This window comes from Pristiophorus japonicus, unplaced genomic scaffold, assembly GCF_044704955.1.
Source record: "Pristiophorus japonicus isolate sPriJap1 unplaced genomic scaffold, sPriJap1.hap1 HAP1_SCAFFOLD_49, whole genome shotgun sequence".
NCBI classification, from domain to species: Eukaryota; Metazoa; Chordata; class Chondrichthyes; family Pristiophoridae; genus Pristiophorus; species Pristiophorus japonicus.
In genome coordinates, this window is record NW_027254395.1 from 4,953,149 (window position 1) to 4,980,549 (window position 27,401).

The 27,401-nt window shown below is 43.8% G+C and overlaps 1 non-coding gene across 1 annotated transcript; it reads left to right on the forward strand.

Annotated features, from left to right (window-relative positions):
• Window positions 1-22,295: 22,295 nt before the first annotated feature.
• Window positions 22,296-22,367, forward strand: trnaw-cca (transfer RNA tryptophan (anticodon CCA)). Its single transcript has one exon. It is a non-coding gene; the product is annotated as a tRNA-Trp (tRNA).
• Window positions 22,368-27,401: the final 5,034 nt, after the last annotated feature.

Here is a 27,401-nt window from a genome sequence, read left to right on the forward strand (position 1 = left end):
TGAGGTGTGGATTTATGTGTGGAATGATGTATGCAATGATGTTTTGCATGCTGTGTGCAATTATGCGTGGAATGATGTGAGGAATGATTTGTGGATTTATAGTTGGAATGATGTATTGAATGATGTGTGGAATGCTGTGTGGAATGAGGTGAGGAATGAAGTGTGGAATGATGTATGGGATGATGTGTGAAATCATAGGAGAAATTGTGTGTTGATTGATGTGTGGAATGTTGTGTGAATGAGTTGTGGAATGAGGTGTGTAATGAGTGGAATGATGTGTGGAATGAGGTGTGGAATGATGCTTGGAATGATGTGTAGAATGAAGTGTGGAATGATGTGTTGAATGATGTTTGGAATGTTGTATGGAATGAGTTGTGGAATGAGGTGCGGAATGTGGTGCAGAATGATGAGTGGAATGATGAGTGGAATGATGTGTGCAATGATTTGTGGAATGATGTGTGGAATGATGTTTGGAATGAGGTGTGGAATGATGTTTGGAATGATGTGTAGAATGAAGTGTGGAATGATGTGTTGAACAATGCGTGGAATGATGTGTGGAATGAGTTGTGGAATGGGGTTTGAAATGTTGTGTGGAATGAGGTGTGGAATGAAGTGTGGAATGATGTGTGGAATGATGTTTGGAATAATGTATGGTATGTTGTTTGGAATTATATGTGGAATGAGGGGCTGAATGTGGTGTGGAATGATGTGTGGAATGTTTTGTGGAATGATGTGTGCAATGAGTTGTGGAATGAGTTGTGGAATGTTATGTGGCATGAGGTGTGGAATGAACTTTGGAATGAGGTTTGGAATGATCGTGGAATGATGTGTGGAATGATGTGTGGAATGATGTGTGGAATGATGTATGGAATGACGCGGTAAATGAAATGTGGAATGGTGTGTGGAATGATTTGTGGAATGATGTGTGAAATGATGTGTGGAATGATGTGTGGAATGTTGTGTGGAAATATGTGTTTAATGATGTGTGGAACGAGGTGTGAAATGAATTGTGGAATGATGTGTGGAATGATGTGTGGAATTAGGTGTGGAATGAGATGTGGAATGATGCGTGGAATGATATGTGGAATGAGGAGTGGATGATATTTGGAATGTTGTTTGGAATGATGTGTGGATTGATGTGTGTAATGATCTGTGGAATGTTATGGCATAATGTGTGGAATGAGGTGTGGAATGATGTGTGGCATGATGTGTGGAATGATATGTGGAATGATGTATTGAATGATGTGTGGAATGATGTGAGGAATGATGTTTGGAATGATGTGTGGAATGATGTGTGGAATGATGTATTGAATGATGTGTGGAAGGATGTGTGGAATTATGTTTGGAATGATGTGTGGAATGATGTGTGGAATGATGTGTGGATTGATGTGTGTAATGATGTGTGGAATGTTATGGAATGATGTGTGGAATGAGGTATGGACTGATGTGTGGAAAGATGTGTGGAATGATGTGTGTAATAATGTGTGGAATGATGTTTGGAATGATGTGTGGAATGATGTGTGGAATGATGTGTGGATTGATGTATGTAATGATGCGTGAATGAGTTGTGGAATGATGTTTGGAATGATGTGTAGAATGAAGTGTGGAATGTTGTGTTGTAAGATGAGTGGAATGATGTGTGGAATGAGTTGGGGAATGAGGTGTGGAATGATGTGTGGATTGAGGTGTGGAATGATGTGTGGAATGATGTGAGGAATGATGTGTGGAATGATGTATGTTATGATGTTTTGAATTATGTGTGGAATGTGGTGCTGAATGACGTGTGGAATGATGTGTGAAATAATGTGTGCAATGATGTGTGGAATGTTTTATGGAATGATGTGTGGAATGAGTTGTGGAATTATATGTGGAATGCTGTGTGGAATGATGTGTGGAATGATGTGTGGAATGATGTGTGGAATGATGCATGGAATCATATGTAGAATGAGGTGTGGAAAGATGTGTTTAATGTTGTGTGGAACGAGGTGTGAAATGAGTTGTGGAATGATGTGTGGAATGATGTGTGGAATGAGATGTGGAATGATGCGTGGAATGATGTGTGGAATGATGTTTGGAATGATGTATGCAATGATGTGCGGAATGAGGTGAGGAATGATGTTTGGAATGAAGTGTGGAAAGATGTGTGGAATGATATGGGAACGAGTTGTGGAATGAGATGTGGAATGATGCGTGGAATGACATGTGTAATGAGGAGTGGATGATATTTGGAATGTTGTTTGGAATGATGTGTTGATTGATGTGTGTAATGATGCGTTGAATGATGTGTGGAATGATGTGTGGCATGCTGTAAGAAATGAGGTGTGGAATGTAGAGTGGAATGATGTGTGGAATGATATGTGGAATGATGTATTGAATGATGTGTGGAATGAGGTGAGGAATGATGTGTGGAATGTAGTGTGGAATGATGAGTGGAATGATGTGTGGAATGTTGTGTGGAAAGATGTGTTAAATGATGTGTGGAACGAGGTTTGAAATGAGATGTGCAATGATGTGTGGAATGATGTGTGGAATGAGTTGTGGAATGATGCGCGGAATGATGTGTGGAATGATGTGTAGAATGAGGTGAGGAATGATGTGTGGAATGAAGTGTGGAATAATGTTTGGAATGATGTGTGGAATGATGCGTAGAATGTTATGTGGTATGCGGTGTGGAATGATGTTTGGAATTATGTGTTGATTAATGTGTGGAATGATGTGTGGATTGATGTGCGTTATGATGTGTGGAATGCGGTGTGAAATGATGTTTGGAATGACGTGTGGAATGATGTGTGGCTTGATGTATGGATTGACGTGTGTAATGATGTGTGGAATGTTATGGAATGATGTGTGGAATGACGTGTGGCATGATGTAGGAATGATATGTGGAATGATGTGTGTAGTGATGTGTGGAATATTAATGAATGATGTGTGGAATGATGTGTGGATTGATGTGTGGAATGATGTTTGGAATGATGTGTGGAATGATGTGTGGAATGATGTAGTGAATGATGTGTGGAATGATGTGTCGAATGATATCTGGAATAATGTGTGGAATGATGTGTGGATTGATGTGTGTAATGTTGTGTGGAATGTTATGGAATGATGTGTGGAATGAGGTATGGAATGATGTGTCAATGATGTGTGGAAAGATGTGTGGAATGATGTGTGGAATGATGTGTGGAATAACGTGCGGAAGGATGAGTGGAATGATATTTGGAATGATGTGTGGAATGATGTGTGGAATGATGTGTGGATTGATGTGTGTAATGATGTGTGGAATGTTATGGAATAATGTTTGGAATGAGGTGTGGATTGATGTGTGGAAAGATGTGTGGAATGATGTGTGGAATGATGTGTGGAATGAGGTATGGACTGATGTGTGAAATGATGTGTGGAATGAGTTGTCGAATGAGGAGTGGAATGATGTGTGGAATGATGTGTGGAATCATATGAGGAATGATGTGTGGATTAATGTGTGGAATAATGTGTGAATGTATTGTGGAATGAGGTGTGGAAAGATGTGTGGAATGATTTGTGGAATGAGGTGTGGAATGATGTGAGGAATGATTTGTGGAATGATGTGTGGAATGATGTATGTAATCATGTTTGGAATGATGTGTGGAATGAGGTGCGGAATGTGGGGTGGAATGATGTGTGGAATGATGTGTGGAAAGATGTGTGGAATGATGTCTGTAATCATGTTTGGAATGATGTGGGGAATGAGGTGCGGAATGTGGTGTGGAATGATGTGTGGAATGATGTGTGCAAAGATGTGTGGAAAGTTTTGTGGAATGATGTGTGGAATGAGTTGTGGAATGAGGTGTGGAATGTTATTTAGAATGAGGTGTGGCATGATCTTTGGAAAGAGGTTTGGAATGATGTTTGGAATGATGTGTGGAATGAGGTGTGGAATTATATTTGGAATGCTGTGTGGAATGATGTGTTGAATGATGTGTGGAATGAGGTGTGGATTGATGTGTGGAATGATGTGTGCAATGATGTGTGGAATGATGTATGGAATGAGGTGTGGAATGAGGTGTGTTATGATGTGTGGAAAGATGTGTGGAATGATGTGTGGAATGACTTGTCATTGAGTTGTGGAATGAGATGTGGAATGATGCGTGGAATGATGTGTTGAATGAGGTGTGGAATGATGTGTGGAATGAGCTGTGGAATGATGTGTGGAATGATGTGCGGTAATGATGTGTGGAATTTTGTGTTGAATGATGTATGTAATGATGTTTGCAACGATGTGTGGAATGATGCGTGGAATTCTATGTGGAATGAGGAGTGGAATGATGTTTGGAATGATGTGTGGAATGATGAGTGGAATGATGTGTGGAATGATGTGTGGAATGAGGTATGGAATGTGGTATGGACTGATGTGTGGAATGATGTGTGGATTGATGAGTGGAATGATGTGTGGAATGTTGTGGAATGATGTGTGGAATGATGTGTGGAATATTATGTGGAATTATGTGTGGAATGATGTGTGGAATGAGGAGTGGAATGATGTGTGGTATGAGATGTGGAATGAGGTGTGGAATGATATTTGGAATGCTGTGTGGAATGATGTGTGGTATGATGTGTTGAATGAGGTGTGGATTTATGTGAGGAATGATGTATGCAATGATGTGTTGCATGCTGTGTGGAATGATGCGTGGAATGATGTGAGGAATGATTTGAGGATTTATATTTGGAATGATGTTTTGAACGATGTTTGGAATGCTGTGTGGAATGAGGTGAGGAATGATGTGTGGAATGATGTATCGGATGATGTGTGGAATGATATGAGGAATGATTCTGGATTGATGTGTGGAATGATGTGTGAATGAGTTGTGGAATGAGGTGTGGAATGATGAGTGGAATGATGTGTGGAATGAAGTTTGGAATGATGTTTGGAATGATGTGTACAATGAAGTGTGGAATTATGTGTTGAATGATGTTTGGAATGTTGTGTGGAATGAGTTGTGGAATGAGGTGCGGAATGTGGTGCAGAATGATGTGTGGAATGATGTGTGGATTGATGTGTGTAATGTTGTGTGGAATGTTATGGAATGATGTGTGGAATGATGTATGGAATGATGTGTCAATGATGTGTGGAAAGATGTGTGGAATGATGTGTAGAATGATGTGTGGAATAACGTGCGGAAGGATGAGTGGAATGATATTTGGAATGATGTGTGGAATGATGTGTGGAATGATGTGTGGATTGATGTGTGTAATGATGTGTGGATTGTTATGGAATTATGTTTGGAATGAGGTGTGGAATGATGTGTGGAACGATGTGTGGAATGATGTGTGGAATGAGATGTGGAATGATGTGTGGAAAGATGTGTGGAATGATGTGTGGAATGTTGTGTGAAATGATGTGTGGAATGCTGTGTGGAATTATGTGTGGAATGCTGTTTGGAATGATGTGTGGCATGATCTATGGAATGACGTGCGGAATGATGTTTGGAAGAAGGTGTGGATTGATGTTTGGAATGATGTGTGGAATGAGATGTGGAATGATGCGTGGAATGATATGTGGAATGAGTTGTGGAATGATATTTTGAATGCTGTGTGAAATGATGTTTGCAATGATGTGTGGAATGATGTTTTGAATGATGTGTGGAATGATGTGTGGAATGAGGTGTGGAATGATGTGTGGAATGCTGTGTCGAATGATGTGTGGAATGAGGTATGGACTGATGTGTGAAATGATGTGTGGAATGAGGTATGGACTGATGTGTGAAATGATGTGTTGATTGATATGTGGAATGATGTGGTGGAATAATGTGTGGAATGACTTGTGGTATGATCTGTGGAATGATGTATGGTATGAGGTGTGAAATGAGGTGTGGAATGATGTGTGGAATGATGTGTGGAATGAGGTGTGAAATGATGTTTGGAATGATGTGTGGAATGATGCGTGGAATGATGCGTTGAATGATGTGTGGATTGATGTGTGGAATGACTTGTGGAATGCTGTATGCAATGATGAGTGGAATGATGTGTGGAATGATGTTTAGACTGAGGTGTGAAATGATGTATGGAATGATTTTTGGAATGAGGTGTGGAATGATGTTTGGATGATGTGTGCAATGATGTGTGGAATGATGTGTGGAATGATGTGTGGAATGATGTGTGGAATGATGTGTGGAACGTTGTGTGGAATGATGCGTGGTATGATGTGTGGAATGATGTGTGGAATGTTGTGTGGAATGATGTTTGGAATGACGGGTGGAAAGTGTTGAGGAATGATGTGTGCAATGATGTGTGGAATGATGTGTGGAATGATGTTTGGAATGATGTGTGGAATGATGTGTGGAATGAGGTTTGGAATGATGTGTGGAATGTTGTTTGGAATGATATGTGGAATGAGGTGTGGAATGACGGGTGGAATCAGCTGGCATATTGTTTTTACAATATTTCCGGTGAAGTGGGTGCCTTGGTCGGAAGCTATTTGAAGAGGTACTCCCCATTCGGGAATCACCTGCTCGGTCAATATCGTTGCCACTGTTGAGGCAGTGCAATCACATGTTGGAAAGCTTCCACCAACCGGGTAATTGATCTATAATCACTCGGCAATATCTTTTTCAATGGGATGGGGGCAAAGGACCTGTGAAATCAATTTGTACGTGTTCCCGTGGCCACCATTGACGGGGCTGGTGTCCCATTTTAATTTTAATGGGCCTGCTTGGATTGTATTGTGCGCACATAACGCATCGATGACAATATTTATCAATATCTCTCCCCATCCCCTTCCACCACCAATCTCTCCCAAGACAACCGGTCATGGCCTCTCGTCCTGAATGAGAAATGCCATGCTGCAACTCCAGTAAGGTATTCTGTATGCATCCAGGCGCCATTACCTTGTCGTTTCGTCTCCAAACTTTTACCTTCCCTTGCGTTGCGCCCTGCTTTGTCCACATACCTATTTCCTCCTCAGAAGTGTCCTGGTGTAGTTTCTCAATACTTATCTGTTCGTCTCCGACCCCAGCGGCACTGACTGAGGCTTCCTCTCACTCTTCCTGTTCTAATGCCTTCTGTGCAGCTACGTCTGCAGCTTTATTTCCCTGGTGACTCAGCCAATCTGGACTGGTTCGGTCCAGCTCCCTTCTGTGGGCTTTAATTTTAATAACCGCTACTTGTTTTGGTTTATTACTGGCCACTAAAAGAGCTTCTATTCTCAGCTGATGCTTTATGGGATGTCCGCTAGTTGTGATAAAACCCTTTCTCCCCCATGCTGTCATATAATCGTGTACTACCCCGAATGCATATCTACTGTGAATTTAGGGAGCTAGGAGCTAAATTAAAAAGTAGGACCTCAAAAGTAGTAATCTCGGGATTGCTACCTGTGCCACGTGATAGTCAGAGTAGGAATCGCAGGATAGCGCAGATGAATACGTGGCTTGAGCAGTGGTGCAGCAGGGAGGGATTCAAATTTCTGGGGCATTGGAACCGGTTCTGGGGGAGGTGGGACCAGTACAAACCGGACGGTCTGCACCTGGGCAGGACCGGAACCAATGTCCTAGGGGGAGTGTTTGCTAGTGCTGTTGGGGAGGAGTTAAACTAATATGGCAGGGTGATGGGAACCAATGCAGGCAGACAGAGGGAAACAAAAAGGAGGCAAAAGCAAAAGACAGAAAGGAGATGTGGAAAAGTGGAGGGCAGAGAAACCCAAGGCAAAGAACAAAAAGGGCAATTGTACAGCAAAATTCTAAAAGGACAAAGCGTGTTAAAAAAAACAAGCCTGAAGGCTTTGTGTCTTAATGCAAGGAGTATCCGCAAAAAGCTGGATGAATTAACTTTGCAAATAGATGTGATTGGGATTACGGAGACGTGGCTCCAGGATGATCAGGGCTGGGAACTCAACATCCAGGGCTAATCAACATTTAGCAAAGATAGAAAAAAAGGAAAAGGAGGTGGGGTAGCATTGCTGGTTAAGGAGGAAATCAAGGCAATAGTTCGGAAGGACATTAGCTTGCATGATGTCGAATCTATATGGGTAGAGCTGCAGAACAGCAAAGGGCAAAAAACGTTCGTAGCAGTTGTGACTGGAAACATCATTCTCCACATTAAACACACATTGGTAGAAATGTTAAACACAGGAAAACTGAGAACCGTATCTAATATGAGACGGGCAAAGTGGGAAGCAGTCCTCTTACCACCCAACAAAGCGGTAACCACAATTAGGGATGTAGGAAACAACCCCGCAGAAGGTATGATAGGTGAGGGGGAACCCCACTTGTGTGAACAGGTATGTGAGGATATGGAAGAGGATAGAATAAAAGACGCCCCCCTTTAACCGCAGAAAAAACTTTGTTTGTGGAAGGCTCACGGAAATACGTAGAGGGACTACCTCATACCGGATGGGCCGTAGTTATCCAGGATGTAGAGACAGTTGAATCAGGGCTAATTAGTGGGGGGTCGTCAGCTCAAGTGGCAGAACTGGTAGACCTCACAGGAATTATCGAAAAATATGATTGTTAATATCTATACGGACATAGAAACATAGAAACATAGAAAATAGGTGAAGGATTAGGCCATTCAGCCCTTCTAGCCTGCACCGCCATTCAATGAGTTCATGGCTGAACATGCAACTTTAGTACCCTCTTCCTGCTTTCTCGCCATACCCCTTGATCCCCCGAGTAGTAAGGACTTCATCTAACTCCCTTTTGAATATATTTTTTTAATTGGCGTCAACTACTTTTTGTGGTAGAGAATTCCACAGGTTCACCACTCTCTGGGTGAAGAAGTTTCTCCTCATCTCGGTCCTAAATGGCTTACCCCTTATCCTTAGACTGTGACCCCTGGTTCTGGACTTCCCCAACATTGGGAAAATTCTTCCTGCATCTAACCTGTCTAAACCCGTCAGAATTTTAAACGTTTCTATGAGGTTCCCTCTCATTCTTCTAAACTCCAGTGAATACAAGCCCAGTTGATCCAATCTTTCTTGCTAGGAGAGTCACACCATCCCGGGAATCAGTCTGGTGAAACTTCGCTGCACTCCCTCAAGTTAGGAGATCAAAACTGTACACAATACTCCAGGTGTGGCCTCACCAAGGCCCTGTATAACTGTAGCAACACATACCTGCCACTTTACTCAAATCCCCTCGCTATGAAGGCCAACTTGCCAATAGTTTTCTTAACCGCCTGCTGTACCTGCATGCCAACCTTCAATGACTGATGTACCATGACACCCAAGTCTCGTTGCAGCTCCTCTTTTCCTAATCTGTCACCATTCAGATAATAGACTGTCTCGCTGTTTTTACCACCAAAGTGGATAACCTCACATTTATCCACATTATAACTCATCTGCACGCATTTGCCCACTCACCTAACCTATCCAAGTCAATCTGCAGCCTCATAGCATCCTCCTCGCAGCTCACACTGCCACCCAACTTAGTGTCATCAGCAAATTTGGAGATACTACATTTAATGCCCTCGTCTAAATCATTAATGTATAGTGTAAACAGCTGGAGCCCCAGCACAGAACCTTGCGGTACGCCACTAGTCACTGCCTGCCATTCTGAAAAGTACCCGTTTACTCCTACTCTTTGCTTCCTGTCTGACAACCAGTTCTCAATCCACGTCAGCACACTACCCCCAATCCCATGTGCTTTAACTTTGCACATTAATCTCTTGTTTGGGACCTTGTCGAAAGCCTTCTGAAAGTTAAAAATATACCACATCAACTGGTTCTCCCTTGTCCACTTTACTGGAAACATCCTCAAAAAATTCCAGATGGTTTATCAAGCATGATTTCCGTTTCACAAATCCATACTGACTTGGACCTATCATCTCACCAATTTCCAAATGCACTGCTATGAAATCCTGAATAATTGATTCCATCATTTTACCCACTACTAAGATCAGGCTGACCGGTCTATAATTCCCTGTTTTCTCTCTCCCTCGTTTTTTAAAAAGTGTGGTTACATTGGCTACCCTCCACTCGATAGGAACGGATCCAGAGTCAATGGAATGTTAGAAAATGACTGTCAATGCATCCACTATTTCCAAGGCCACCTCCTTAATTACTCTGGGATGCAGTCCATCAGGCCCTGGGGATTTATCGGCCTTCAATCCCATCAATTTCCCCAACACAATTTCCGGACTGATAAAGATTTCCCTCAGTTACTCCTCCTTACTAGACCCTCTGACACCTTTTATATCCGGAAGGTTGTTTGTATCCTCCTTAGTGAATACTGAACAAAAGCACTTGTTCAATTGGTCTGCCATACCTGTTCCCTGTTATGACTTCCCCTGATTCTGACTGCAGGGGACCTACGTTTGTCTTTACTAACCTTTTTCTCTTTACATACCGATATAAACTTTTGCAATCCGCCTTAGTGTTCCCTGCAAGCTTCTTCTCGTACTCCATTTTCCCTGCCCTAATCAAACCCTTTGTCCTCCTCTGCTGAGTTCTAAATTTCTCCCAGTCCCCGGGTTCGCTGCTATTTCTGGCCAATTTGTATGCCACTTCCTTGGCTTTAATACTATCCCTGATTTCCCTTGATAGCCACGGTTGAGCCACCTTCCCTTTTTATTTTTACGCCAGACAGGAATGTACAATTGTTGTAGTTCATCCATGCGGTCTCTAAATGTCTCCCATTGCCCATCCACATTCAACCCCTTAAGTATCATTCGCCAATCTATCCTAGCCAATTCACGCCTCATACATTCAAAGTTACCCTTCTTTAAGTTCTGGACCATGGTCTCTGAATTAACTGTTTCATTCTCCATCCTAATGCAGAATTCCACCATATTATGGTCACTCTTCCCCAAGGGGCCACGCACAACGAGATTGCTAATTAATCCTCTCTCATTACACAACACCCAGTCTAAGATGGCCTCCCACTAGTTGGTTCCAAAACATATTGGTCTCGAAAACCATCCCTTATGCACTCCAGGAAATCCTCCTCCACCGTATTGCTTCCAGTTTGGTTCGCCCAATATATGTGCATATTAAGAAGGAGCCTGCAGCAGCCATAGCTTCCAGTGTTCCTGCGGCCACGTACTCCTCGAACGAGGAGTTAGCGGGACCAAGTGCTTTGCCACAGGGTGCCTCCAGTGATTCACTGCCGGTGACGACCAGGCGGCAGTTGGTTCGGCGAAGTCGAACTGATCCACGAACAGGAGATCTTAGCGTGTACATGGTTAACTTGTCCTGGAGAAACGTTGAATTTTGTCAAGAGCTCCTCCAGGCAATGGATGGAATATCTCAGCAGATGGCAATCCCATCCACTAAAGTGATGGAGAAAATGACACAGATAGCGGTGGCCCTGGAGTTAATAACCAGGGACACTGGTGCCAGAATGCAATCATTGGTCCAGGAATCCGGCACTGCTCCCCAATGCGCCGCACCCCCATTGCCCGAGACTCATGTGAGCCAGCGGAAGCTGTTGAATCTGGCTCAGAGTATATTTTCACAGAAATATCCTCTCCACCATCATCACCTTGGTATTGGTAGGTGAATGAAAGAGGTGCTGATCAGACCGGCGGAAAGTTATGGAGGAGCGTGGCCGTAAGGTTGGAGGGAATGTGTTTTGTTATATGTAAATATTGTTGTCTGTGTGGTGGGTGTGTGTTTCGGTTTACTTTTAGTTGATTAAATTGTTCCTGTTTTTAAATGTTTCATTGTTGGAATGGTTTGGAAGAGAGTGGGTTATGAAGGCTTTTTTATTAAAATCTGCTGTTATTGTATTGCTAAAACGTTAAAATGTTGAAAATTTGGGTTGAGGGGGTACTGTTTAGTTGTGTTGTATTATGTTATGTTTTATTGAAAAAAATATATCGTTAAACGTATTTATAAAAACTTAACTTAACATTGTTGTGCATTGCATTCAGCTACTTGTAGCGTTAAACTCCGGCGAGTCCATTCCATGAAAGGTTAGCATCAAACCTAACGGTACTTGTCACAAACGTAACGCAAACCTATCATTTATGAGCTGCAGACATCAAATTTTTTGCTTTGTAGTCACAACGGGCCCTTTCCTGCGTTTTAGTGGAGAGTGAGGGCATGGTTTCAACATCAGCCTGAGTGTCTTCCCCGAGGTCATCGTCCACCTCATCTTTATCTTCTTCTCCTCTCTCCTGAGGTGGATCGGCAGTCCCATTTGGCAATTCTTATCCCTAACTGATAGCCAAATTATGCAGCATGCAGCACACCACAATTAATTGAGCAAACTACTCAGAGCATTATTGCAATTCGTCTTCTGAATGGTCCAGGCATCTGGAGTGTTGGTTAAGCATTCCAATTGTCTTTTCGACTACATTTTGTGTGGCGATGTCGCTTTCATGCTATCACCTCTCGGCCTCTGTCTGCGGCTTACGCAGGGGAGTCCATCAGTCAGCTGGTAAGGCCATATCCTTTATCACCAGCATCCAACCGTGAATTATGGCTGACTCATAATCAGGTCAGGCAAAGTACTCTCACGCAAGATGAGTGCATCAGGGATGCCGACTGGAAATGTTGCATTGAATGCCATGATTATTTCCTTGTGGTCAACAACGAGATGCACATTCAGGGAGTGGACTCCCTTTGGGTTCAGAAACACCTCTGCATCCTGAAAGGTTGCTCGCAGAGCGATGTGCGTGCTGTGTATTCCTCCCTGTAACTTGGGGAAGTTTGCGATTCTGGAGAAATACAAAGCCCCCTCAGTCTGTGCCACACTGGTCAAAGGGAAGTTTATCAGGTCCATCCTTTGAGCGTAAAGGGCTTCAGTAACCGATCGAAAGCAGCAATGCATGGCATACTGAGAGATGTCGCAAATTTCGCCTGCTGATACCTGAAAGGAGCTAGATGCATATTAGGAAAGTGCCGCAGTAACCTTGACCTCAAAGGGCAACACTGTCATGATGGTGCTGTTAGGCTGCAGATCTCCTTGATGATCTGGCCTATACCTGCGATGACCTCCTTTGGAATCATACTCTTCTAAGGCACGTGTTCACCGACACGTTTAGGTAAGACCGTTTCTCTCTGGAAATGCGTCGGGCATACGTTCTCCTCCTCCTCCTGCCACGTCATTAATTGGGCAGATAATGCTCTTCAATATCCCTTCTTTCACCTCTAGTGTGCAGCATGTGAGTAGTCATCAATACAGGCTGAGAAATTTCAGGCCCCATTACAATTACTATTAGACCTATTCATCAGAAATATTACATTTTCATCCGAAATTTCATAAATTAGTGTAAATTCGTCCATAGTACTTTCAAATGTTTCTTACATTTTGATATTCACCTTAAAATAACTCACAGATTAAATCAATGCTCTCCAGAAATTGAAGGAGCCTTTTCTAGAAAAGTCCTTCCATTTACGAAATGGATTCCATGCCGCTGGGTTAAGATCAGTTCAATGCAGCTTTTTTTCAGCGTTTTTTGGGGCTAACTTTAGGCTGGGCGATTTATGGGCGTTAGTTTCCATTAAAATCTGTTTTCTAGATGTTGACATCATAAACATATGGACGAGTGGTTAAATTAGACGAGTGGTTAAATTAAATGTCGGCGTTACCTTGATTCTAAAACTAATGCTGGCGATAAATGGGTAATATATAGGCGATAGATGGACGTTAGTTTCCATTTCTGGGTAAATGGGAGATAACCGGGTGTTATAACATCTCAGAGTTTAAATGGGTGGTAAGTGATGGGTAGCTGGGAGAAACTAATGGATATTCTAGCATTGATATATTAAACAAACAGCAAGGGACCGAGTACTGAGCCCTGCCGAACCCCACCGGAAACAATCTTCCAGTCACAAGAACACACCAATCATTTGCCTTTGCGTCCTGCCACTGGGACAATTATGGATCTAACTTGACACTTTCCCTTGGATCCGATGATTTTTATTTTTCTTCCATGTGGAATTTGCTGCTAGCAATGATTTAAATCCATGCAGACAACATCAAACAAACTGTCTTCACCGAATCTCTTTGTTACCGCCTCAACAAATTCAATCATGTTAGTTCGACATGAGTTTCCCTTAAAAATCCATGCTGAATGTACTTGATTAATCCGTGCCGTTACATATGAATGATTAATACTGTCGCTCTGACTTTTTCTGATTATTTTCCCACGGTCTAGTTCAGGGTCACACAGCTTGAATTACTCGGTGAACCCCTTTCTTATTTAAACAATGGTACAGTGTTAGCAAACCGCCAGTCCTCTGGCACCACACTTTTGTTCCATAGCGGATTGGAAATTGATGGCCAGAGCCTCCGCTATTTTCTCTATTGTTTATCTTAATAGCCTGGGTTACATTTCTTCCGAGCCCAGTGAAGTCTCTTCTTTCAAAAATGCTAAAAAAAACTTAACATTTCCACTCTCACTACATTTATCTCATCTAATAATTCACACACCAACCCTTAACTACAATTTCTGCATCGTGTCCCTTGTGAAGACAGATACACATTTTTCGTTGAGGAACATTCCCACCTCTTCCAAATCCAAACACATGCTACTTTTTTGGTCTCTTATAAGCCATACACTTTCTGTAGGTAGGCATTTGCCTTTCATGTATTTATTGTCCATCGCGTAATTACCCTTGAGATGATGGTGGTGAAATGTCTTCATGAATTGCGGCAATCCTTGTGGTTACAGTACTGTTCGGGATAGAGTTACACAATGTTTACTCAGCGACGATGGAGCATCGGCAAAATATTACCATGTCAGGTTGATGTGTAGCCCCGTGTGCCTCTTCCAAGTGATGCTGTTCCCATGCGCCTGCTGCCCTTGAAAATCTTGCTGGTCGAGGTTGGATGGTTTGGGTGGTGCTGCTGAAGAATCCTTGGCGAGTTGCTGCAGTAAATCTTGCAGATGGTACACACTGCAGCCACGGTGCACTCATGTTGCAGGGAGTGAATTTTTAAACTGGTGGATGCTTTGATCATCAAGCGGGCTGCGTTGTCCTGGATGGTGCCGAGCTTTTTGAATGTTGTTGAAGGTGCACTCAGTCAGGCAAGTGGAGAGTACTCCATCATAATCCTGACATGTGCATTGTAGATGGTTGAAAATCTGAGTGTGGAGTTGAGACACTCGCCGAGATTACCCGGACTCCGACCTGCTCTTGTTGCCACATTATTTATGTAGCTGGCCAAGTTAAGTTTCTGGTCAATGGTGACCCCAGGATTTGTTAGTCGGGGATTCGGCGATGGTAATGCTGTTGATTATCAAGGGAAGGTGGTTATAATCTCGATTGATGGAGGTTGACATTGCCTGCCACTTATGTGATGCGAAAGGCCAGTCTGGCAGCTATGACCATGTAGATATCGGCCAGCACGGTCAATGGTGGTGCGACTGTGCCACTCTTGTTGATGATCAGTAATGTCCCATACCCAGATTACGTTCTGCTTCTTCCAAGTTGTGTTCAACATGAAGAGGAGCTGATTCTTCAGCTGAGGGACGGCGGTAATTGCTAATCAGCAGAACGTTTTCTTGCCATTATTTGACCTGATGGCGTTCATTTTGTATCTAGCTACACTGTGAACGTATTGGACAAAGTCACACACAAGTCGTCATTACAAAGATGGAATTGCAAGGAACTAAATGGAAAGTGGGCGTGCAGAATTAGCTCAGTAACAACATCAAAGCATGGTGTTGGGTGGATGTTTTTCAGATTGTGAGGGGGTTTGCCGTGCTGATACCCAGGTGCCAATTTTGGCTCCATTACTGTGTGCAATTATGATAAACACCTGGAATAAGTTGTAAAGAGCGGAATGAAAAACTTTACAGATAATACAAAATTTGGCACAGTAGTAGGTAGTGATGTTGCTAGTTATAGGCTTTGAGCTGATTGAGACAGGATGTTGAAATGGGCAGAAGCATGGCACATGGAGTTCAACGTAGAGGAGTATGAAGCGATACCCCTTGGGAGCACTAATATGGAAAATCAGTAGAGTATAAATGGCACGAATTAGAAAATTCTAGATGAGCAGAGAGATTTTGGTGTCCATATCCATAAATCCTGGCACTTAACCTGGCTGACCAACATTTTTCTCCTCTATCATTCAAAATCATTCCAGCTGAATACTTTTCACACTGATCAGCATCAGCCTCCAGATTATTACCCCAATATAACTCAGCATCTCTGATCAGGACCAGGAAACAGGAGATTAGCCGCAATATTTTCCTCCGTAACTGATCAGGAACAGGAGATTGCCCCAATATATCCTAACATCATTGATCAGGAGCAGGACCCAGGGGATTGCCCTAACATATCCCAGCATCACTTATCAGGAGCAGGATCCAGGGGATTGCCTCAATATATCGCATTATTACTGATCAGCAGCAGGATCCATTGGACTGCCCCAATATATACCAGCATCACTGATCAGGAACAGGACCCAGGGGGTTGCCCCAAAATATAGCAACATCGCTGATCAGGAGCAGGACCCAGGGGATTGCCCCAATATATCCCAGCATCACTGATCAGTAGCAGGACGCAGGGGATTGCCCCAATATATCCCAGTATTACTGATCAGGAGCAGGACCCAGGGGATTGCCCCAATATATCCCAGTATTACTGATCAGGAGCAGGACCCAGGGGATTGCCCCAATATATACCAGCATCACTGATCAGGAGCAGGACCCAGGGGATTGCCCCAATATATCCCAGTATTACTGATCAGGAGCAGGACCCAGTGGATTGCCCTGATATATACCAGCGTCACTGATCAGGAGCAAGGCAGAGGCAAAAGAGATTTTCTTTGCCTCAAACAAATTAAAATTGTTGGTTCCTCGAATGGCAGTTTGATAAATTTGAAATTTGAGATCGGCAACAGACAGCGCATCCCTTTGAAGCAGACACAGAATGCCCCGGTTCTGATAACACACCATTTTAAACAGACAGAGATTGCTCAGGGGAGGAGAGGGGAACCAGTGAGTGGAACTGAATCCAGCCAGAGTCAGCACCTTCAGGGGAGGGGAACCAGTGAGTGTGGAACTGAACCCAGACAGAGTCAGCACCTTCAAGGAAAGGGAACCAGTGAATGTGGATCTGAACCCAGACAGAGTCAGCACCTTCAGGGGAAGGGAACCAGTGAGTGTGGAACTGAACCCAAACAGAGTCAGCACCTTCAGGGGAAGGGAACCACTGAGTGTAGAACTGAACCCAGACAGAGTCAGCACCTTCAGGGGAGGGGAACCAGTGAGTGTAGAACTGAACCCAGACAGAGTCAGCACCTTCAGTGGAAGGGAACCAGTGAGTGTAGAACTGAACTCAGCCAGTGTCAGCACCTTCAGGGGAGGAGAGGGGAACCAGTGAATGGAACTGAATCCAGCCAGAGTCAGCACTTAAGGGGAGGGTAACATAAGAACATCAGAAAAATGAGCTCGAGTCGGCCATACGGCCCATCGAGCCCGCTCCGCCATTTAATAGGATCATGGCTTAATAAGACTCGGGTCCACCTCCCTGCCCACTCCCCATAACCCTTTAATCCATTATCGGAGAAGAAACTGTCAATCTCTAAAAGTTATCCAATAACCCAGCTTCCACAGCTCTCTGAGGCAGTGAATTCCACAGATTTACAATGCTCTGTGAGAAGAAATTGTTCCTCATCTCAGTTTTAAATGGGAGGTCCCTTATTCTAAGATTATGCTCCCTAGTTCTAGTCTCCCCTATCAGTGGAAACATCCTCTCTGCATCGACCTTGTCAAGCTGCTTCAAAACCTTAAACGTTCCGATAAGATCACCTCTCATTCTTCTGAATTCCAATGAGTAGAGGCCCAAGCTCCTCAAACGTTTCTCATAAGTCAACACCTCATCTCCGGAATCAACTTAGGAACCTTCTCTGAACTGCGTCCCAAGCAAGTATATCCTTTCATAAATGTGGAAACCAAAACTGCACGCAGTATTCTAAGTGTGGCCTCACTAATACCCTGTATGACTGTGGCAAGACTTCCCTGCTTTTATACTCCATCCCCTTTGCAATAGAGGCCAAGATTCCATTGGCTTTCCTGTTCACTTGCTGTACCTACATACTAAACTTTTGTTTCGTGCACAAGTACCCCCAGGCCCCACTGTACTGTAGCACTTTGCAATTTTTCTCCATTTAAATAATAACTTGCTCTTTGTATTTTTTTTCTGCCAAAGTGCATGACCTAACACTTTCCTACATTTTACTCCATCTGCCAAATTTATGCCCACTCTCTTAGCCTGCCTATGTCTTTTGCAGATTTTTTGTGTCCTCCTCACACATTGCTTTTCCTCCCATCTTTGTATCATCACTGTAGTGGGAATTTTTAGAAACACCGCTTTATGCATTCTGGCGATGTTAAAATGGTCAAATAAAGTCTGCTGATTCTGAGTCATGGGGATAGAAGAAGTTGGACAAAGTATGGTTGCAGTGCAAACAGATGTTTGCATGTTTTTTCTCTGTTAAGGAGGAACCGAATGCCCTAAACGCTGACCTCAGGGTCCCATGTACTTTATTGTGAAAGGTTTTTCTTCTTCCATTGTAACCAGAATGACGCATGTGATTGTGGGTTGTGAGATTAAATATGGACGGCCGGGCCCAGCCGGCGAGTTCGGGGAAACAGGCTGCGGAGCTTTTAGACTGATCTCCAACTCGGCCGAGTCTCTGTATACATATAATAAACTTGTGTGTTTTCCACTTGAGCAGATGGGTGTCTGAGTCATATTCTTTAATATAGATTCCACCCCAACAATTTGGCTACATTACACTCGTCCTTTCTTCCAAGTCGTTAATGTAGATTGTAAATAGTTGGGGTCCCAGCACTGATCCCTGTGGCACCCCTGTAGTTACTGATTGCCAACCCGAGAATGAAGCATTTATCCCGACTCTCTGTTTTCTGTTAGTTAGCCAATCCTCTATCCATGCTAATATATTACCCCCAAACCCATGTTTTTTTTATCTTGTGTGGTAACCTTTTAATTGGCACCTTGTCAATGCCTTCTGGAAGTCCAAATACACCACATCCACTGGTTTCCCTTTATCCACCCTGTTTGTAACATTGGTGGAGCCCAGATGATATTGGACAGGAGACGGTCGGTTGTTGGCGCGGGGCAGGAATTGGAGCCGTAAGTGGGCTGGTGAGCCTCATAAACAACTGCTTTAGGTCCCAGGCCCCAATCACAGGCCACAGGTCCTGGGATGGCCCCCTGGTGACAGGCCCGGGTCAGCGGGGTCACTGGCCGCCATCTTGGACGGTTCATGGCACATGTGCGGCCACCTTGTTGCAGGAACCAAGACATTCAGCAAAACATCAAATGCTGTTATTTGTGTGCTGGGGTCGGGCCAAATATCAGCTAAAACTCCCCATACACCTCTGCAGGGAATTCCACAGGTTAACAACTTTCTGAGTGAAGAGGTTTCTCCTCATCTCCTTCCTAATTGGCCTACCGCTTATCCTAAGACGATGTCCCCTGGTGCTGGACTTCCCCAACATCGGGAACAATCTACCCGCATCTAACCTGTCCAGTGCCGTCTGAATCTTATACGTTTCTATGAGATACCCTCTCATCCTTCTAAACTCCAGTGAATAAAGGCCCAGTTGATCCAGTTTCTCCTCATATGACAGTCCAGCCATTCCGGGAATCAGTCTGGTGAACCTTCGCTGCACTCCCTCAACAGCAAGAACGTCCTTCCTCAGAATAGGAGAACAAAACGGAACACAATATTCCAGGTGAGGCCTCACTAAGACCCTGTGCAACTGCAGTAAGAACTCCATGTTCCTATACTCAAATACCCGAGCTATGAAGGCCAACATACCATTTGCCTTCTTCACTGCCTGTTGCACCTGTATGCCAACCTTCAATGACTGATAAACCATGACACCCAGGTCTCGTTGCACCTCCCCTTTTCCTAATCTGCCGCCATTCAGATAATATTCTGCCCCAGTGTTTTTGCCCCCAAAATGGATAACCTCACACTTATCCACATTATACTGCATCTGCCATGCATTTGCCCACTCACCTAACCTGTCCAAGTCACCCTGCAGCCTCTTAGCGTCCCCCTCACAGCTCACACCGCCACCCAGTTTAGTGTCATCTGCAAACTTGGAGATATTACACTCAATTCCTTCATCCAAATCATTGATGTATATTGTAAAGAGCTGGGGTCCCAGCACTGAGCTCTGCGGCACTCCACTAGTCACTGCCTGCCATCTGAAAAGGACCCGTTTATCCCAACTCTCTGCTTCCTGTCTGCCAACCAGTTATCTATCCACGTCAGTACGTTACGCCCAATACCATGTGATGTTACTTTGCACACCAATCTCTTGTGTGGGACCTTGTCAAAAGCCTTCTGAAAGTCCAAATACATCACATTCACTGGTTCTCCCTTGTCCACTCTGCTAGTTACATCCTCAAAAATTCCAGAAGATTCGTCAACCATGATTTCCCTTTCACAAATCCATGCTGACTTGGACCGATCCTGTCACTGCTTTCCAAATGCCCTGCTGTTTCATCTTTAATAATTGATTCCAACATTTTCCCCACTACCGATGTCAGGCTAACTGGTCTATAATTATCCGTTTTCTCTCTCCCTCCTTTTTAAAAAAGTGGTGTTACTTTAGCTACCCTCCAGTCCATAGGAACTGATCCCGAGTCGAAAGAATATTGGAAAATGACCACCAATGCATCCACTATTTCTCGGGCCACTTCCTTAAGTACTCTGGGACGCAGACTATCAGGCCCTGGGGATTTATCAGCCTTCAATCCCATTAATTTGCCTAACACAATTTCCCGCCTAATAAGGATATCCATCAGTTCCTCCTTCTCACTAGACCCTCGGTCCCCTAGTACAATCGGAAGGTTATTCGTGTCTTCCTTCGTGAAGACAGAACCGAAGTATTTGTTCTATTGGTCTGCCATTTCTTTGTTCCCCATTATAAATTCACCTGAATACGACTGCAAGGGACCTACGTTTGTCTTCACTAATCTTTTTCTCTTCACATATTTAGAGAAGCTTTTATGTTCCAAGCAAGCTTCCCCTCCTAATGAAACCCTTAGCCCTCCTCTGTTGAATTCTAAATTTCTCCCAGTCCTCAGGTTTGCTGCTTTTTCTGGCCAAGTTATGTGCCTCTTCCTGGGATTTAACACTATCCTTAATTTCCCTTGTTAGCCACGGTTGAGCAACGTTCTCCGTTCTATTTTTACTCCAGACAGGGATGTACAATTGCTGAAGTTCACCCGTGTGATCTTTAAATGTTTACCATTGCCTATCCACTGTCAACTCTTTAAGTATCCTTGGCCAGTGTATTCTAGCCAATTCACACCTCAGACCGTCAAAGTTCCCTTTCCTTAAGTTCAGGACCCTAGTTTCTGAATTACCTGTGACACTCTCCATCTTAATGAAGAATTCTACCATATTATGTTACACTTCCCCAAGGGGCCCCGCACAACAAGATTGCGAATTAGTCCCTTCTCATTACACATCACCCAGTCTAGTATTGGTTACTCAACATATTGGTCGAGAAACCCATCCCAAATACACTCCAGGAAATCCTCCTCCACCACATTACTACCATGTGGTTAGCCCAATCAATATGTAGATTAAAGTCACCCATGATAACTGCTGTACCACCACTGCACACATCCCTTTTTTCTTGTTTGATGCTGTCCCCAACCTTACCACTCCTAAACAGTGAGACAGACATTGCAGCATGGGTCTGGTTATTGTGAAACAACAATTCTAGAAGAACACTGACCCCGACATGATTTGAACAAGCAGCCCTTTGATCTAGAATCATACGCACTACCGTTGAACCACGAGGTTTACACAGTAGTTAAGGCATGTTCGTCTTTATGAAGGTTCTGCAATACAAGGGACTTTAAAATCCCCGCCCATTATAATACAGTGAGTAAAATGGGATATGGTTTAACAGTCACATGCAAAATGTGATGTATTGATGCTTGGGGTCACTAGACACCAGGGGGCGCCACTGTCGGAGGTCATCAGACTGTACGCGCGTGTGCGCAGGCCCTGGTATATAAGAGCGAGTACCATGTCACGTGGGCACTTTGGGAGTAAATAAAGTTGAATCAGGTTTCCAGCCGAGTGAGTTAACAGTAACAAGTCTGTCGAGTCATTCTATACATTAGACAAAACACAGGACAAATGATTGAAGTATGGAGTGTCCCAGAGTTAGCATTTGTTTGATTGTGCAAAAGAAGGTGAGGGGTTAATTAATGATGCTTTCCCGTGAAAGCAAGACAAAAGGTTAAGAAAAAAAGCATACGATGACTGTCATCTGAGCGCTGCTTGTGATACCTGGTGGGAATGGGCGGGAATTTTAAAGCCCCTTGTATTGCAGAACCTTCATATAGACGAACATCTCCATCTCGCTGTGTCGGCCTCGTGGCGCAACGGTAGCGCGTCTGACTCCAGATCAGAAGGTTGCGTGTTCAAATCACGTCGGGGTCACTGTTCTTTTGGATATTGTTCTTCCAGAATTAATATTTCATTTTCTGTTTGAAAATAACCAAACCCTTGCTCCAAGGTCTGTCTCACTATTTCCCCAGTGTCAGGCAGAGATACGCCTGCTGCCCTCATTTATTTCATGTGACAGGACACAAAAGTTCAAAATCAACCTGCAGGTGGCCACACACAGCACTGAATAGGCAGGATGGCCGAGTGGTCGAAGGTGCTGTGTTCAGGTCACTGTCTCCTCTGCACGTGTGTTCAGCTTGAATTCCAATTCTGACAATTATTATCATTAAACGTTGGCTTCACACGCAAAAGGTCCCCGGTGGATCCGTTTTCTTTCACTCAAACTTATCTATTTATTGAAATGAAATAAAGAGCAATTAAGGAATAAGGGAACCCTTTTGCCAGGAGAATAAATAGCAAATAAAAACAGCAAATGCTGGAAATCTCAGCAGGTCAGGCAGCATTTGCAGAGAGACGAAACTCGCCTCCGATTGTTCATCCACAGCAAGTTTAAACATAATGTTTCTGATTGGGATTGAACCAGGGACCTTTCGCGTGTAAAGCAAACGTGATAACGACTACACTACAGAAACCTCTGGTACAGTAACCCCCACAGCGAGGAGCTGACCAGTGAGCTCCCTCTGTGCTGATCGGGAATGTGTTGGCTCACCTTAAACAACTTCTGTCCCACACTGAAAGTTCTCAATCCTTCTCCTCCGCTGCCCTTTACAGAAATGTCAGGGATCACCCAGCCACCGTGTTCACTTCCACATCCTCACAGAGGGGCCACAGAGGCTCCTACTTTCTCCCCGCGATCAGCGAACGCACCCAGTTTACAAAATTAAACCCTGAACACGTGCCCGGCAAAGGGCAGGAGAAGCCAGATAGTCTGTGAGCTTGGTCTATCACTGAAAGTATTGGTATTCATGGTGATTACAGCAATTATTAATCGTCTTACAGACCTCAATTATTTTTATGCGATGAATTGATCGAGGATTGAAACCAGCTTACTGCGCCGGGTCTTAACCCCTCGACCACCAGGAAACAGTTACGATACATGTCGAACCAAGTTAGTGTGCCGGGTCTTAACCCCTCGACCACCAGGGAACAGTTACGATACATGTCGATATATTTATATATATTTATATATGAACCTGAATGTCAATGGCTACCTACCTAGACCTCGTGGCGCCCACGGTAGTGCGTCTAACTTTGAGTGAGAGAAACGGTTCCACAGTGACACCTGTCATGTGTTCGACATAGTTACTGATTGTACTATTACAAGGTGTGCCACCAGAGGGCACTGCAGTGGGAGACTTGTAGCTTACCTGCACAGGTGTGCTGGCATGGTATAAAAGGCAGGCCACCAGGTGTGATCCTCACTCTGTGGTTATCAATAAAGGACACAGGTCACCACAATTCAAGCACGACACATTGTCTCGTGGAGTCATTATCAGAGCATTTGAAGGTACAACAAGGCAGCCCAAAGCCTCATAAACTGGAAATTCTACCAGAGCGTCGAAGTCATGCTGTAGGTGCCTGGGACAACACATTGCTCAAAGTTGTCCACACGTGAAGGCAGAGTGTTTCTTCTACAGACAGACTGGGCATCTTGCGAAGGCATGCCGACTGAAGGGTAAACCTGTTTTTAAAGTTATGAGTCCAGCGTTCAAAGCTATAAGTAGAAATCCCAAGAGACTACATAGTATGGAAGAACAACAACAGGATGAGGAGATCTTAGAGTTATACATCATCAGGAGCACGAGTTTAACGGACAGCGATTCGGAACGCATCAAAATCCAAATAGATGTTGCGGGATTCAAGATACCAATATAAATTGACATGGGTGCATCCGTGAGTGTACCGCGACAAATTGCGTGATTTCCAACTGGAGAAACCCAAGATAGAGCTGCGAGGCTACTCGGGAGAGTAAATTCCTGTGGTAGGTCGTATCACTGTACCGGTGAAATATAAAGATCAATTTCAGAACTTGCCTCTAATAGCAGTGAAAGGAGACAAGTCTGCCTTACAAGGAAGAAATTGATTAAGCTCACTGAAGCTGGATTGGAGTAAGATTTTCTGTGTGGAAGCGAGATTTTCATCAACGGATGAGGTTATCAAGAAGTATCCAAAGATGTTCTGCGAAACGGGCAGTCCGATCCAAGGCTTCAAGGCGAGTGTCAGGGTACAGAAGGACGCGAGATTGCTTTACTACAAGCCCCGTTCCGTACCATATGCACTCAAGGAAAAAGTTGAGCAAGAACTCAAAAAACTAGAAGGTGTTAAGCGTTACACTGCGGAAACATCTCCACTTTCAGCACCAGATTACCAAAATTAAACCCAATGAGATCGGGAGAAAAGTTCCACACATGCTCAGGGCAAAATATATGATTGTCGTTCTACAAAAGAATGAACAAACTTCAGCACCAGGTCAGACGGAAATGTTAAGCGAGCAGGGAGCAGGTGGACTGCTGAATCGCACTTTTAAGGAGTTGGTTGTGACAAAACAAGTGGGTTCTGCCGAATGATTAAATACAAGAAATGTCTGAAATAGGATTCGAAACCTATCTCCAGAAGAAGATAGTGATCTAAGCACAGCACCTTAGACCACTCGGCCATCCTGACTACTCACGGTTGTGTGTGGCCACCTGCAGGTTGATTTTGAACTTTTGTGTCCTGTCACATGAAATAAATGAGGGCAGCAGGCGTATCTCTGCCTGACACCGGGGAAAGAGTGAGACAGACCTTGGAGCAAGGGTCTGGTTATTGTCAAAAAGCAAATGAAATATTAATTCTGGAAGAATAACATTGAAACGAAATGTGATCCTGACACCCAGAAAGAAGTGTTAAGGCAGAAGGTTAAATGCTGCATCTCTTTCTGCAAAAAATTCCTTTCACAAATATTTCTCTGAACATAACGGCACAAAACAAAAATGTTCCTTTCAAAGTCATTAAACTCCAGAATTTCCGCACCCCACGAATCTCCTGAATCAGATGCCTCAAGTTTTGCCGACTCAATCCATATCCCTTTGCTACAAAGTCTGTCTCCCTGTTTCCCCGGTGTCAGGCAGAGATCCGCCTGCTGCCCTCATTTATTTCACTCTCTGTGAATCTCTCTAATATTCCAACAGCAGCCATGGTTGTGTGAAGGTTTGTATTCTGTTACTCGTCGCCAATTGTTGTGAAAAGTAGAACTCCCCGAGGCTGAGTACTGAGAGCTAATCTTAGTGTGATCTTTGTCTTCTTTATTACAACTCCAGGGTGCCTGAACAACATGGCAGCCAACCTGTTATACTGGCTCTGCACGTGTGGTCAGGTGACCATTAGGACTCCAACAGTCACGCCCTCTGGTGGCAAGTATTACATAGTTACATACTTCACATAATTGTTATCGTTAAGAAGTTATAATTCCAATGAATGCCTGAATCGTGCGAAAGGAGCCTGGTTTGTAGGACAAGGCTACATATCAGGAAGGAGTGTAGTTAGATGACAAGGGAAGAGATACTCTGATTATAAGTTTGGAGAATAAAAAGAGTAAATGCTGGAAACACTGAGCAGGCCAGGCAGCATCTGTGGAGAGGGAAACAGAGTTAACGTTTCAGGTTAATGACCTTCCATCAGAAGTTGGGCAGTTGTGTTAGGTAATACTGTTAAAAGTTTCAATTGTCACGAAGCAGGGGTAAGGAAAAGATATAAAATGTTGCATTTGGAACAGATAGTTTAGAATCCGATTAATGTTTGATCAATTTGTACACCGAGCTGGGAACCGTAACGTGTTTGAGTTCTTCGGCTAACATTCGCAAGGTTTGGGTGTAAGTACTGTTGTTAAGTGTATGTTTAATTATTGTCTGCTTAATAACTCTGACATTTAATGTTGCGGACCCTATTCCTGCACTGCGTGTGTTCCAGCTCTGTTTGGAGCACCGATCCCTTCAATCCGTCGCTTAAAGGGACAGTTGGATTCATCGTTTCTTTGTTTGGTGAAATTTCAAAGATTGAAAGTGGCGCACATCAACCTGGTCACCTACTCACTAACCGCTACACACTGCTCCCGTGAGATGGAAGCCCAGTTACTGTTACAAGCTTGAACGCAGGTACAAGCAGAACTCATTCATAGAAAGTCCAAGTCCCTGAGGCACCTGATTATTTGCACCAAACTCCTTCGCAAAGAGTTGCGGTTCATGTGGGGTGATTTGGGCACATCTTTCCCCACACTACAACACTTCAAACATAACTCAACGGCTGTAAAGCGCTTTGGGGCGTCATGAGTTCCTGAAAGGTGTTGTAGAAATGCAAGTCCTTCTTTGCAAAAGTTCAATGCAATTTCAAAATTCATGGGTAAACTGAGTGCTCGTCCAGGATCTCTCGCAAATTTCAAGTAACAACCCCGAAGCAAGAATCATACCCCTAGACCAACGAGCCAACTGCTTGATAAATGTGGAGATAAGGCGTAACCATTATTGAAACATTTTTAGTGTGTTGCTATTCTTGATCAGAGGAGCACATGAGACGGAATCAGTGACTTTGCTTTTTCGACCTGTCTTCTGAAGCACCGCACGGTCCCACTCCGACAGTCAATGAGCTGTTGGGACGTTAATGTATCCAGGCTGTGGGTGGTCACCCCGAGCGCAGCAGCGGGGTTTCTGCATTTGCTCTGGGTGGGGACAGTATCTTTCCCCTTCTCTCTTCCTCTTGTCTATATCCCTGGGTTTTGGTTTCTCTATTCATTCCCCCGTCTCAGTTTCTAGTGTTTAAAAAGGAACAAAAGATGAAATGGGTTTCACTGTGGAACAATTTCTCTCACTCAAAGTTAGATACACTACCGTGGGCAGCACGAAGTCTAGGTAGGTAGCCGTTGATATTCAGGTTCATATATAAATATATATAAATATATCGACATGTATCGTAACTGTTCCCTAGTGGTCGAGGGGTTAAGACCTGGCGCAGTAACGTGGTTTCAATCCTCGATCAATTCATCACATAAAAATAATTGAGGTCTGTGAGAGGATTAATAATTACTGTAACTAC